The following is a 14,080-nucleotide window of genomic DNA, read 5'->3' as shown; positions in this document are numbered from 1 at the left end:
GTTGAGAAATTGCTTCTTTAAACTTTGCCCAATGTGTCATTAGACCGTGTGGTGTGCCTTTGCCGCGGTTCGTCTCTCAGCGGGGCCGTGGGGTATCCCACCGCCTCGCTCTAGTCCACCGGCCGTCAGCTCTGCGGTAGTGTGGGACGGTCAGCACACAGTCAGGGGCAGACCTTAAAGCAGGGGGCTGAGCCAATAGTTCAGATAGCCGCCCAGGCCCTAGATCAGGGCGGGGCAGCAAACACACAGTCAGAGACCCAGGCCCGTAGGCAGGGGCTGAGTCAGTAGTTCAAAAGCAGCCCCGGCCCTAGGTCAGGGCAGGACAGCAAGCAAATAGTCCAGGACTCAGGCCTTTCATTAGGGGCTGAGTCAGTAGGCAAAGCACAGCCCAGGCCCTCGGTCAGGGCGGGGCAGCAAACAAGCTGTCAGGGACTCAGGCCTTTCACTACTTCAATATCAGCCCCAGGCCCTGGGGCAGGGTGGGGGAGCAAACAAATAGTCAAAGACTCAGGCCTTTAGGCAGGGGCTCAGTCAGTAGGGCTATATCCGGAGGTCCTAGCCTCTCCAGGCCAGGGAAAAGGGGGGAGTCTGCCAAACAAGGAGTGGGTGGCAGTGGGGACGCAGGCCCTCCCACTCCACTGCGTCCCAGCCCGAGGCCCTAGCAGCGGCAAAGACTCGCTGCTGTCAGTGGGGATCCTGGCTGCAACACACTGACATAGGTTCAGGCAGTGCTGCAGCCAGACTGGGGTCAGCTGCCCCCGGGCCACTTCCACACTGCCCCTCGTAGGGTATGTGAGTCATCGTAGCGTCACCGGCGGTCTCAAACACCATCGGTTCCTCCAGGTAAGTAGCGGATGGTAGGCTCAGCTGCTCCTCAGGGTAGCTGGCAAGAGGCAGGCTCGGCTCCTCCTCGGGGTAGCTGGCAAGAGGCAGGCTCAGCTCCTCCTCGGGGTAGCTGGCAAGAGGCAGGCTCAGCTCCCCCTCGGGGTAGCTGGCAGGTGGCAGGCTCGGCCAGTCCTCGGGGTAGCTGGAGCGGGTTAGGCTCGGCCAGTCCTCCTCTGGGTAACAAGCGAGTGGTAGGCTCGACCGGCTCGGTGCGACCTCAGGCCGGCTGTCGCCTTCTGCTGTCTCCCCCGAGGGAGCTCGGCCGCAGACGTCTGGTCTCTGCAGCGGCTGGGTCTCAACTGAGCTCTGCAGGTGAGCTTTTATACTTCCAGGTCTGTGCCGTGACCTCTGAGGGGCAGGTGCAGGACCCAGTGGCTCTGCCCATGTTGGTGTTAGGGGAGGCTCGTCTCTCAGCGGGGCCATGAGGTATCCCACTGCCTCGCTACACACCAGTATATACATGGGTAGTTGAAGTCCCCCGTTGTTGCAATTTTGTTAGACTTTGCTGTCTCTTTGATCTCCTTCAATATTGTGCATTCAATTTCCTTTTCTTAATCCAGAAGCCTATAGTATAGCCCACTAATATATTTACATTCTTACAGCTTGAGATATGTATTCATACAGATTTGATTGTGTAGTCTTCACCACTGAGAGTTTTTATCTTGCTAGATTCTCTAGAATCCTTTAGATACAGTGCTGCTTCCCCACCTCTTCAGCCTAGTCTATCCTATATAGCTTATAGAAAGGTATTATAGCATGCCTTTGCATTATCTTTGATAGATGTCTAACTGACTGATGTGCTTCTCAGCTCCAGTCAGTTTTCCCACAATGCCCAGTTAAACACTCAACCAAAATTTTGTTAATTTGACATGCCAGCAATCTGGTTCCACTTTGATTAAGGACTCCATCCTTTTTGTAGGGACGGTCTCTCCTCCAAAATTTTTCCCCAGTGTCTAATAATTTTAAATCCCTCCTCTTTACACCTTTTTAATCTAAACCACGCATTGAGACCCTGAAGTTCTCCCTGCCAAGCTGGACCTGGGTATAGAAAGAAAGCATTGCAGAGATAACTACCATAGAGGCCCTGGAGTCTAAATTTAATTTCCAAGATATCTCTCTCACATCTCCCCATGTCATGCTACAAATATGCACCAGAACCATAGGCTCCTCCTCAACTCCCACTAGAAGTTTGTCTAAGTATTTCATGATATTCACCACCTCTGCTCTGAGCGTGCAAGTCTACAAATCGTTCTCAAAATCCCCTACCCAAATATGTATACTCCCAATATAACCCCTTCCCCTGAAGTGATATCATTGGTGTGTGAGGACTTATCAGCCTCCTCTATCTCAGACAGAAGATGGAGTATGTTCCACCATTCCAACTAGGTGCTCTTCCATCATAAGACTGGCTTCTTCAACTAGAAGATAACAAAAGTCATCATTTTCCAATGGCTACCATAGTTATCTCATAATTTAAATATAGGAAAATGCTGCAGGAACTATGATACCAATCTCCTAGAACTGGAAGGGACCTTGAAAGGTCATTGAGTCCAGGCCCCTGCCTTCACTAGCAGGACCAATTTTTGCCCCAGATCCCTAAGTGGCCCCCTCAGGGATTGAACTCACAACCACGGGTTTAGCAGGCCAATGCTCAAACCACTGAGCTATCCCTCCCTCCAAAACCAGTTAATGATATGTGTGTGTATGTACAGTATGCAGTTTTATACATGTTTCAAGTACATAGGCAGGCAGCTGTAATATACTGTTAAATGTAATGTGTATCCTGAGCTCCTGAAAGAAAGACTGGCACTTAACTAGTAAATGTTGGGGGAAGAGAGGTGTCTGAGTGAGAAAAAGAAAGAGACAGAACCAAGGAACCACAGGTGCTGAGGCCAATATCACATATGGAATGGAGATGGAAGATCACTGAGTCCCCAGAGTTAACCAGGCTTTGTAATCTTCCCAGTGTTGAGCTGAGTGCTGGGGTCATTGATAGATTCCAGAGACATTATCCACAGACTAAATGGCAAAAAAACAAAACAAACAAACAAAAAAAACCCCATGAGATCAAAACCTAAGACCAGCTGCCAAATCCAAAGCCACAGAATACTCATCAATAGTACTGGCCAGGAATTTTCTGTTCAATTTTTCAATAAAAATTATTTAATAAAATTGTGGTTTCTTCAAAATTATTTTTTTCCATGGGAAAATTGGGTTTCTGGTTGCTGAATTTTTCCAATATTTTTATTATTATTATTGGGAAATATTTTGGTGGACCCAAATTAAAACTTTTTACTTTGTCAAATGAAATAAAAATATTTTATTTCAGGCCAGCTTGACATTGAATTCTGTCCACGTGAGCTGCTATAGTGCCTCATGAGAGGTGTAGCTGTAGTCCTCTGGCTGATCTTTCATGCTGTATCTTGGGAGTACTATGACTCCAATGCATCATGGAAGATGAAGTCTGATCAGGGACCCTGACCCATGCAGGAAATTGGATGTATGAGGCACCTCAATGACAACTTGCATGCGGCACCACAGTAGCTCGGTGTTGAACTGAGCCAGACCAAAACGGTTCAATATCGGAAGGTCGAAACGTTCTGTTTACATTAAAAATAAAGAAACAAAAATTTCTGACATTTTCAAATCAGAAATTGTTGGAACTTTCCATTCCACAAAATATTTTGGTGTTTAGACTTTTTGTCCCGATTTGGGGCAAAAAATAGTTGTTTAATATTGGAATTTCTAACAGGACAGAAAATATTACTTTTAATCACCTCTACTCGTCAGCAAGTGCCCACCAGGGCCAGAATCTATCTGACCATTACCATCACCAATGAAAAATGCACAGGGTGTTACATTAAGTTAATGAATTTGGACAGGCCTGGCTTCCTCTCTTGTACAGTCTTTGGTTTAATCAGATATGCCTATATATAAATTCATAACTTTGCTAGGCACTAAAAATCATGGACTCAATAAAGACACTGGATTTATGGCTCATTACACAACCTTCCTTTCTTCTATCACTGCACAGATGTTACCTGCCCATTTCACCTTGACTGGTCTCTATCAACTCCTTATGCTTAACAATCTGTTCCATCTTGTATTTAACTGTGACACTCTGAGTACATTTTCCTGAAGAAGAAATACGTGGAGACCAAAAGCTTTTCTCAGAAGTTTGTCCAATAAAAGATATTATCTTACCCACCTTCTCTCTCTAAGATATATCAGGAATTTGTGCTCTACACTATCCAACCCACTTTACCCAGACAAGACATCAGAAATGAGGAAGATGTCTCAGAATAATCGTGAGTACAGATCGAGGTTTCCCAATGCAACCCTCTAGAAAGCAGAAGCAGTGGGGTGGGCAAACCCCCATAGTATACTTCTGTAGTAGGAGGAGGACGAAGGAGACACAACCAAAGATGGAAGAAACTTGTGTGTAATTACCCTTCCCTGGTCCCAGGTTGTAGGAATTAGTCCATATGGGCATGAACAGGGCCCTGTGAATAACCCAACTTTGAGGATACAAATAGCTGTGTAATTACCTATTTTCAAGATGCCATAAAATCTCCTAAAATGAGTGGGAAAGGAGTTCTGCTTTCCCTAGCACCTTAGCTCTCCATGTCAGCAACCTACCCTCCCCCCGCCCCAACGCAGCTTATGAGCTGTGCAGCAGGGGAAAGTGGGTGCCATGCAGAGCTACTGATTTGCATAGTTTTAGAGCTCACATCTAGCAGCAGTTCCCATACCAGCTACTTCCTCCTCCAAGCTTCCACTCTGGTTCCTCCAATTTCCCTACTGATTGTCTCTCTCTGTTTTTGTCCCAAGGCTCAGCTGCTATCAGTTAACAATGCCACATAAGTCCCAGTTTGTTTAATAATTTCATGCAGCTCTGCTACATAAATTTGGGGGCTGTGCTGCATAATTTATGTCTAATCTATTGCATTATGCACAGGGCTTGACAGAGACTTCGGTTCTCACAGAAATGTGAGTTAGAAATTATGAGTAGGGCATACGACTTTTGGAGCCCACAGTATTCAGTGTGGTCCAGCAGCAAACTAGAGTCAGCAGTGTCAAAAGAAAAAGGATTTTGCACTAATTGTCTGGTTTAGAAATACTGCAGCAAATGTATCTCTGGTATAACTCACTGTAGTTACATGAGAGATATATCTCTGGTATATCTCATTTTAGTTACACGAGGGATAAATCTGGCCCTTTTGTGTCATCAGCAGTTAGCATTCTCTGTTCATAGGTACACAGAGATGTCATGTATTATACTTCAAAGAGTTAGCAGAGCTAAGGTGAAGGCTGAAGTTCAGGAAGGTAGCCTGCAGAGTGCTCCTGGTCATTGTTCTCTCTAATTTTTTAACAAGCTCAGCAACTGGCGATTCCAGATGAGCACCCTAAATTTGGTACTTAGCGTTAAAAGAAGTGCTCTAAAAATTTCACACCTCTGCAGTCTGCCCCAGATTTCCTTTCCTACCTTCCATGAGGTGTTCTTGGCATCCCCTGCCAGCTCCTATTATTTCAAACGGTTGTTCCAGAAACCATGATTCCTGTCACTGCCTGAGAAGAGCTGCTGCTTCTGGCAGGGAAGGGTTTCTCAATCTCTCTCTCTTTTTCATTTTCTCTCTCTCTCTCTCTCTCCCCCCCCCATGTCTTTTCCTCTCATCTCTGCTTTCTGTCTCTCCTCCTGCTGTCCTCTTCCATTTTATGCTGCCTTTTTACTCTCCTCTTCCCGATATTGGTCTTCTACTTCTTCCTTTGCTCTTAAATTTTCCCTCCCTTTTCACCCATTAAGCTTACTTCTCAATCTCTTCATTCTTTCTTCCTACCCCTTGCTCTCACCCCCTCTTTCTTTTCCTTATTCTTTTATTTTTGTTCTTCTTACCCTTCCTTCTCCTCTATCCATGCTACAGCTGGTCAGCCAGGTATTTATTTCTATTTAATAAGGGTGTTGCTGTAACCCACGGTTCAACATGTGTTGTGTCCCCCTTCTAGACTGAGTCAGGTATAATCGATGGCTAGAGACTTAGGGCTTGATCCAATTCCCATTGTACTCAATGGGAATCTTCTATTTTACCTGGGAGCTGGACCATGTCCTCAGTCCTTTAGTTCAAGTTGTCAAGGGTCATGTTATTTTTGGAGGTCTTGATAACCACCAAGATGATACTTGCTACATTGGCATCAAGCCTCTCTTTATAATGGTTGCCATTAAAAAGTCAACATTTGCTAACAGTTATTTCCTACTCTATGCTTTGTTATTTCAAATATCATGTGTGGTAACTGAAAGAAAACACTAATCTTTTAATGGTGAACATTTTATCTTCACACAATATGAAACAATATAGGAACGTGTCAAGCAAAATATCAGACAGATTGAATTGGTATTATTTCCAGTAATCATTAGAATTTTTGACAATATTAATATATTTATTGCATAACTGTGGGGAAATGTTATGCCATTTTCTGTTCTTGTAACAATTTTTGTCACAAAAATGAATTATCACCACAATTTAATGGCTGGCATCTCTCTCTGTCTCTGATAACATAGTCTGGCTCCTATGACAAAAATTAGAACAAGAATGAGAAAATGGCATAAAGTTAGTCCATTATTTGTAAGATTGATTGTAGCAAGAACAGGAAATTGCAAGTATTACATCACCTTGCAGAACATTATGGTGGTTCCAAGTCTGTGATTGTTTAACACTTTGACAAGAGGAAATACATTCTAAGGCCTGATGCTGAAAACACTTTTGCACATGCTCAATTTTACTACTCTGAGTAGTACCATTAAAATCAAATAAAATGTCAGTAAAGTTAGGTATGCACATAAGTGTTTGCAGGATCAGAGCTTAAGTCACTTGAAAAAAATAACTCCCTAAACAGACGAGATATGCAAAAATATTTATTCCACTTTTACAACCTTTTTTTATTATTTTGTCTTTTTAGGCAGTGATCCCAATTTACCAGACAATGGTAATGCCAGATGCACCAGTTTACAATAAATTGAGCCTTATTTAGCATCTATAAATTCCATTGACTTCAGTGGGAGTTATGTGAGTCGAGCCACTCCAGAATTGGGCCAGATCTTGTTTGTCTGTTACCTGCTATTCAAGTGTGTGTGCTTTACCCCCACAAAGAAGCTTAATCTGCTCCCAAACCCCTGTCATCTGAAACTCCACTACAGATCAGAACCTGCATCATTTAATAGGAGGTGTGCAGCACCAAGATTAATCATCATGAGCCTGATCCTGCACTAAGTTAACCACCCTCAACTGCCCATAGGACTGAGTCCTAAGGGAATAAGAAGTAATCTAAACTAAAAATCACAAGAACCTGAAAGACTAATATTGATCCATACACCAACAGTAGAGAGACATTACTTTAAACTTGAGTGGGGTATTTCATACTTGTTTTTGGAATTGCTGTTTTCTTGGAAAAATCTTTACCATTCTCCATTTACAGAAAGGTTGTTTATACTAAGTCTTTGGGAGTGAGAAGGAAGAAACCTGTAAATTATCTACCATTGTATTACAGCTGCCTGTATTGTTTTGGCCTAAATTAAGTGAGTGTTAACACAGCTTGTTTACATTAGCAAATATACTTATTTGGTCACAGCTGTTCAATGTTTCTTATAAATAAATAATCGTTTACAGCAAGCATATATTCAAGTAGAAAAGATAATAAAATAACTTTGTAGTATTCTTACTATGCAATGGCTAGCGCCCTAACCAACCTGTTCCTTTATTAATAAGTGAACACCTCTCATGACCAGTGTGCAGAGGCAAATATTTTTAAAGCTAAGCATACAACAGCTTTGCAAATACTTTTTGAACAGAGAAACTCTCAGTATATTTCTCAGCAGAGGTAAAATTGGCTAGAATAATTGCTTTTATCGATCTGGGTAATTAATCTTATATGCTTATCACCATGGTATCTAAACACATATGAAAAAACCATCCTATCTAATGAAGAGAATGTATATCATATAGATAGATATTACACATTTTAAATCATGTATGTGGGTTAGAATCTCAGTGTTTCGACTGGGAATTAAGCAGTTATCATCAACAGAGAAAGATCTGAAGAGGAGACAAGGAACAGCAAAGGTGAAGCCTGCTAGGCTGCCTCTTTGAACCCACTTAAGGACTCTGCAGTATTGCCATCACTCCAAAGTTTAATTTGGGCACATTCTGAAAGTCTAATAGTCTTCTTCAGGGAATCAACCCCTGACCATCATAGATTCTAACACTCTTGCTTTGCCTTGGCTATGTTTGATGTTTTTATTTTCTTTATGGGAGATGTGGGTGGTTTAATTGACTCAAGATAATGTCTTAGCAATCACACAATGTATTGTTAGTACCTGGTGAACCTTGTTATAGATTGAAACTTTATTGAGGTTGATAGGTATGACCTCACCCTTCAGTTAACATAATTGTACATATAAGAGCCACCTAAGACAAAAAATAGGTGTGATGAACCCACCCAGGAGCTTTGGGGCTGAGTATTGCTTTGGGTAGGTATGTGAAAAAGTGTGAGAAAACACACAGATACTAAAGTCACAAACAAGAAAGAGGAAAAGAAGCAAGAAAAGCCAAGCAGGAACTGTAAGCACAGTGTGACCCTAGAAAAAGGGAGAGAGAGTGCTTTAGGATTGGGTTTTCACTAGAGCAGGGTTTCTCAAAAAGCGGTCACCGCATCTGCATGGAAAGCCCCTGGTGGGCCGGCCCAGTGTGTTTACCTGCCCTGTCCGCAGGTCCGGCCGATCGCAGCTCCCACTGGCCATGGATCGCTGCTCTGGGCCAATGGGAGCTGCTGTAAGCGGCGCGGGCCGAGGGACTTACTGACCGCTGCGTCCAGCAAATCCCATTGGCCCGGAGCAGTGATCCGCGGCCAGTGGGAGCCGTGATCAGCCAGACCTGCGGATGGGGCAGGTAAACACACCGGCCCAGCCCTCCAGGGGCTTTCCCTACAGAAGCGGCGACCCCTGTTTGAGAAACCCTGGACTAGAGTCTTGGTGATGTAAGCTAAAAAACTGCTCCTTTTGTCTTCAGGGCTTTGTACATCTTTCTAAATAAACAAACTGCATCAATGAAAACCTATCACCAATTTCTACTTCAACTGGAACATCCCCAGAGTCCCAAACTTTGACTAGCTGCACTTTTACTGCTGATACTGGCTGAAGGAGGTAAAGAAAGAAGAAGAAGACAATAAATTCCCATAAAGTGTCAGGACCAGGTTCAACACTAATTGTAGGGAAAGACTGTGAACTAATGTTTAGAGAAGGGACTGGGAATCAGGATGCCTAAGTGGTTTTCTTAGCAGTCCACTAGTTCACGATGTAATAGTGGGAAAGCCATTTACCTTTGTGGTTCTGTTTTCCCCATCTGTAAAATGGTGATACAGCTGACCTGTACCATGGAGATGGGAGTCTTAATTCCATAAACTTTTAAGTACTTGAAACCAGAAATGAGATGACATAAAATAGAAGGGAGTCAAGGACAAAGCCTTTCGGTACCACTGAACAGACATTCAGAGTTAAGGCTGTTTCCTTGTCCTTAAGCTCTGTCTTTGTAGCACAAGCAGCATTTATGTCAATTGTGGTATACATATTTCTATAGGTCTTCATAATACCTATATAAAATTGGAGCAGTGTGTAGGTATTGTTGAGGTCCTATAAAAGGTATGCACTGTTACAGGTGCAGCTGACTGTAACCAAAGGGGGGTGAATTAAGAATAAATTGGCAGATAGCAATGGGTTAGGGGTACAAATATCTGACCCACCAAGATGCCTGCTGGTAATCCCCAAAACCTACTACCCAGCATCTCAGACAATTCCAGGAGGCTTGTAATGAAAACACAAAATTCACAAAACAGGCACTCAGATACTGCACTCATGGGAATATAGATAGATAGATGTAATTAATATGGTCATAGCAGTTACCGATGGAAAAAACCATTGAGTCCCAGCCAGTCCATCACCTTGGTAATGCGGGATTGTTCCTAACATTGTCTACTACTTTGCCCAGGGTAGTTTTAAAATTCCACAACTTCCCTTTTTTACCAAGTTTTTCCTGATATTCTGCCTTTCTTATACCAGTCCAAGGCTTCTAGTTATAAACCTATGTACCACTTTTTATAATTCTTCCCCAACTTTGGTATTTACACACCTCATATTTGAAAACTATTATGTGTCCTCTCACCCATTTATTCATCTCATAGCCTAAGTATACCTATTTAATTTTTTTAATCATTCCCATAAACCAGATCCTCTAGCCACTGGATCATGTTAGTTATTCTAATTTGACACATTTTCCTAGTACTGTCATGTACTGACCAGAACTGATGCAACATTCCAGGTGAGACTATGCAGGGTAAAATTTTCAAAGGTGCGCAAGAGTCTTATCTCAATGGTACTCACAGTCAATAGGAGTTAGGCACTTTTGAAAATTTAACTCACAATGGCTGTTTAGAGACAGGATTATTATCTCCCAGCTCCATGATGTGATGCCTCAGTGTATGCAGCCCCAACATGTCTTTGTTTTCATTTTTTTTTTAAATGAGAGAGAAGTTTGAGACATTTAAACAACAGAAAAAAAAGGAAAATCTCAAATTCTTGTAGCAACAGGTATCAACAAAAGCATTAACTTTATCACTCTTTCCTTATTTAAATAAGGAAAAAATTAAAGGGGCTCTTTTAAGATCTGTTACTCCAGATACAAAAGGGAACTGGATCTGCCAAAGGCAAGACTTGTCCAGCAGTAGAGGGCTACATTCTTTTCCCTTTACATTGAGCCCCGTTGATTTCACTGGGACTACGTGTGCAGCTGGAAATGACCCAATATGGCTAATAGTGGCAAAATCTGGGCCAGAAACTATGTTTAGCAAAGGTATCAAATCATAAAACGCTACACATGGGGTCTATTTCACTGCTGTATATGTAATTCACTGCAGCTGAGGCGCCCACACACCACAAATCAACTGTGTGAAAGGACCAATACCCCATCCTAAAAACCCTCGCTGGCTAGCGAACTGGCAGGAAATCCCACCCCTGCACTCTGTCGCCAGCTCTCCTCTGATTGGAGGAGGGCACAGCACTTGAGGAAGGAGTGCACGGGCTGTCAGACAGGAAGGACACATGAAGTGGCTGCAGAGACATAGCAAATTGAGAGCCTGAGCATGGGGCTGGAGGAAATATGAATGCAGTCCCCGACTACAATAAACTATTCAGTCAAGTTTCCCACATTTGGGGAAATCACAAGAGTCAGCAATGAATAAGCCTCACCCCAGGGAAACCACCTTGGTGATGATGGTATTTCCCCTGAGCTACACATTAATATCTAACTTGCTGTATTAATACTATTACCTCTCAATCTCTTTCAAATTCTCAGCTTTCTCCTTTTCGTTCAGGACTGGTTTACACTACAAAGTTAGGTCAGCTCAATGACATCACTCAAAGCTGTGAAAAATTTCATGCTCTGTGCAATGTTGTTAAAATGACCTAAGCCCCAAGTGTAGATACCGTTAGGTTGACAGAAGAATTCTTCCATCGATCTAATGGTTATAGTACAGCCTCTTGGAGAGGAGGATTCACTACAGCGATGGAAGAACCCCTTCCGTCGCTGTTATGTCAACACTACAGTGCTACAGTGATGCAGCTGCAGTGCTGTAGCTGTCCTGCTACAGCATTTCTAGTGTAGATAGTTTCTGAGTTGCATGCAGAGTAAGTCAGGACAGAATTTGTCCCAGTATTAGCAGTAATGTAGTCAGCTACAACAGCTGGTATATTATAAGCTGCAGTGTTTTAATATCACTTCTAGAAATATCAGGCAGTGTTTCTAGAGGGCTGCAATGGCTCACAGGTAGGATGGGTATCCAAACTACTTCACCTTTTTTAATATCTTCAAAACTTGATTGATAGTCACAGTTTGGAACTCAAGTTCTGTCCAACTTTATTGACAGCTTTAACTCAACATTGCTTCAGTTCCATTGGTTTACATAAGATTTTTGGGAGCCAGATCCTCAAATGGCATAAGCTCCACTGGAGACATGCTCTTCAATTCAGCTATGACAGTTCATGGCAGCTGAAGATATGGTCTTCAATATTATATTAATTTTGGGTATTGACTATTTATTTTGACACTGAAAAAAATAAGTCTTTTCATACTGCATGAAAGTCAATGAGAGTTCTCAATGAACATTTACAGTAAGGAATGGCTCATATTTTGTAGCTGCTACTATGTATTTTGTAAATAGGTCATTGCATAGAAAGGACATTTACACAGTACTTCTATTAATATTTTTACAATAAGAGATACATCTGACTTTTAAATAGTAAGGAAATGGTAACAAAAGAAAAAAAAACACCCCAAGAAACAAGGAGAATTGCAAAGGATATGAGAAGGACAAACAACAACAGATTTTACAAACAGATAAGGATCAGGAGGACTGTGAGACTGTAGTCTCCTTGTGTGATTGTGAGGGGAACTTGGTGACAGATGAGGCAGAGATTGCTGTGAAGCTAAATGATTTCTTTGTCTCAGTATGTTCACCAGGGAGAGTGAGGAAAATATGCCAGAATCAGAGAGAAGTTTCCTGGAGGCAAAAAATAAAAAATTAATGAAAGAAAGGGTGACACCAGAGTAGGTAAAAAGAAATTAGAGCAACTAAAAAGGGAACTAAAACTCTAGACTGGATGGCCTGCATCTCAGCATTCAGAAAGAGATTAAACTGGAAAATAAAAAAAATCTCATCTAGTTGGGTTTTCAACACCTCACTGGAAACAAGAGAGGCAGATTAAAAGAGCAGCTAGTGCAGTGTGCCATATTTAACGAGTTCACTGGGGGACCAGATGATTCCCGGTCTATTAATCTGACCAGCATATTGGGTACGATTTTAGAAGCACTGATCGGAGAGGCAATTTGGAATGCTGCAGATTGGTGCACTGAGAGCAGTCAGGACCAAAACACAAGATTTGGCCATTGGATCAGGTGCTTAGACTGAATAGGTCAACATTTTTGAACTTGAGTGCCTAAATTTACATATCTAGACACCTGAATAAAGTAGCCTGATTTTCAGAGGTGCTGTGCACCTCCAGCTTCCAATGACTTCAGAGAGAATGTGGGTGCTCAGCACCTTTGAAAACCAGGACACTTATTCAGGTACCAAACTATGTGCTGAGGTGTCGACATTTAGGCATGTAAGTTTGGTTTAGGGAATCAGGGTCTGCAGCAGAACTAGTCTCCAGGCAACCTAATGAACACAGCTGGCCTGTAGTAGGCTGCCTGATTTGCTACACTGCCTGGCTGGTTAGAAAGGTCAGCAGACTGGCTCTTCAACCCTGCAGCAGCAGCAATAGTGGCTGCTCACAGCATTTGCCCATAGCTGCAATAGTTCCTATGCTTGCTTGTTCCCAGCTGGCCCCATTCCAGGTAACAGTTCTGACCCTCATCTCTGCGTCCTGACCTCCCTCTTTGGCTCTGACCGTGACCCTGACCCAGGCTCTGATTCCTGGCTGCCAGCTCCTGCTCTGATCATGTCCTGGGCATTGATAGTTGGCCTTGGATTTTAAGAAGCCTTATGTGGGAGAGTATTACATATTAACCAATCTGATGCCTTATTTTGTTAATAGGGTATTGATGGCAAAATACTCAAATTAGATAAATAACTTGGCTCAGTAATAGACGATGGTGTTGTACGAATCTGTTATTAACAAATTTACATTGCAGTGACTATAGAGGACATGGTATGCATGAGGTATGGATATTTGAAGATTGTACTAAACTGTGAGGCTATATCAATATCAAAATGCAGAGAGAGTGCATTCAAGGAAACTGGAAAAATAATATTGTGGGCTATGATGTGGGTTAAGGAAAATAGCATAGAAAAAAGTCATGAAATGAGGACTGGGTTGAACATGGCAAATGGTATTGTGGCTGCACTGGTGGGGGAATAAAAATATTGGGAGATAATAAGGGACAGAAACTTAAAACCATCAGCTCAATCTCTGCGGGAGTTAGGAAAACAAAAAAGATCTATAAATAGAGGAGATCATTATGGCACTGCTCAAAAGGCTACTGAGCACAATATTTGGCACTATATTAAAGCAAGGATTGAAAGAATTAGGAAACGCACAGAAAAGGGCAACCAGAAAAATAACAGGACTCTAGAGACTACAGTAATGAAGAGA

The 14,080-nt window shown here is 42.5% G+C and overlaps 1 protein-coding gene and 1 pseudogene across 1 annotated transcript in view; both read right to left on the bottom strand.

The window, feature by feature from the left end:
• MYT1L (myelin transcription factor 1 like) overlaps positions 1–14,080 on the bottom strand; it is a 367,912-nt gene that overhangs the window by 204,893 nt on the left and 148,939 nt on the right. The gene's annotated exons all lie outside the window — the stretch shown is intronic.
• LOC123367703 lies at positions 11,077–11,231 on the bottom strand (annotated as a pseudogene).

The sequence above is a fragment of the Mauremys mutica genome, chromosome 3 (genome assembly GCF_020497125.1).
Source record: "Mauremys mutica isolate MM-2020 ecotype Southern chromosome 3, ASM2049712v1, whole genome shotgun sequence".
In the NCBI taxonomy this organism is placed as follows: Eukaryota; Metazoa; Chordata; order Testudines; family Geoemydidae; genus Mauremys; species Mauremys mutica.
This window is presented reverse-complemented; position numbering and strand designations above follow the sequence as displayed.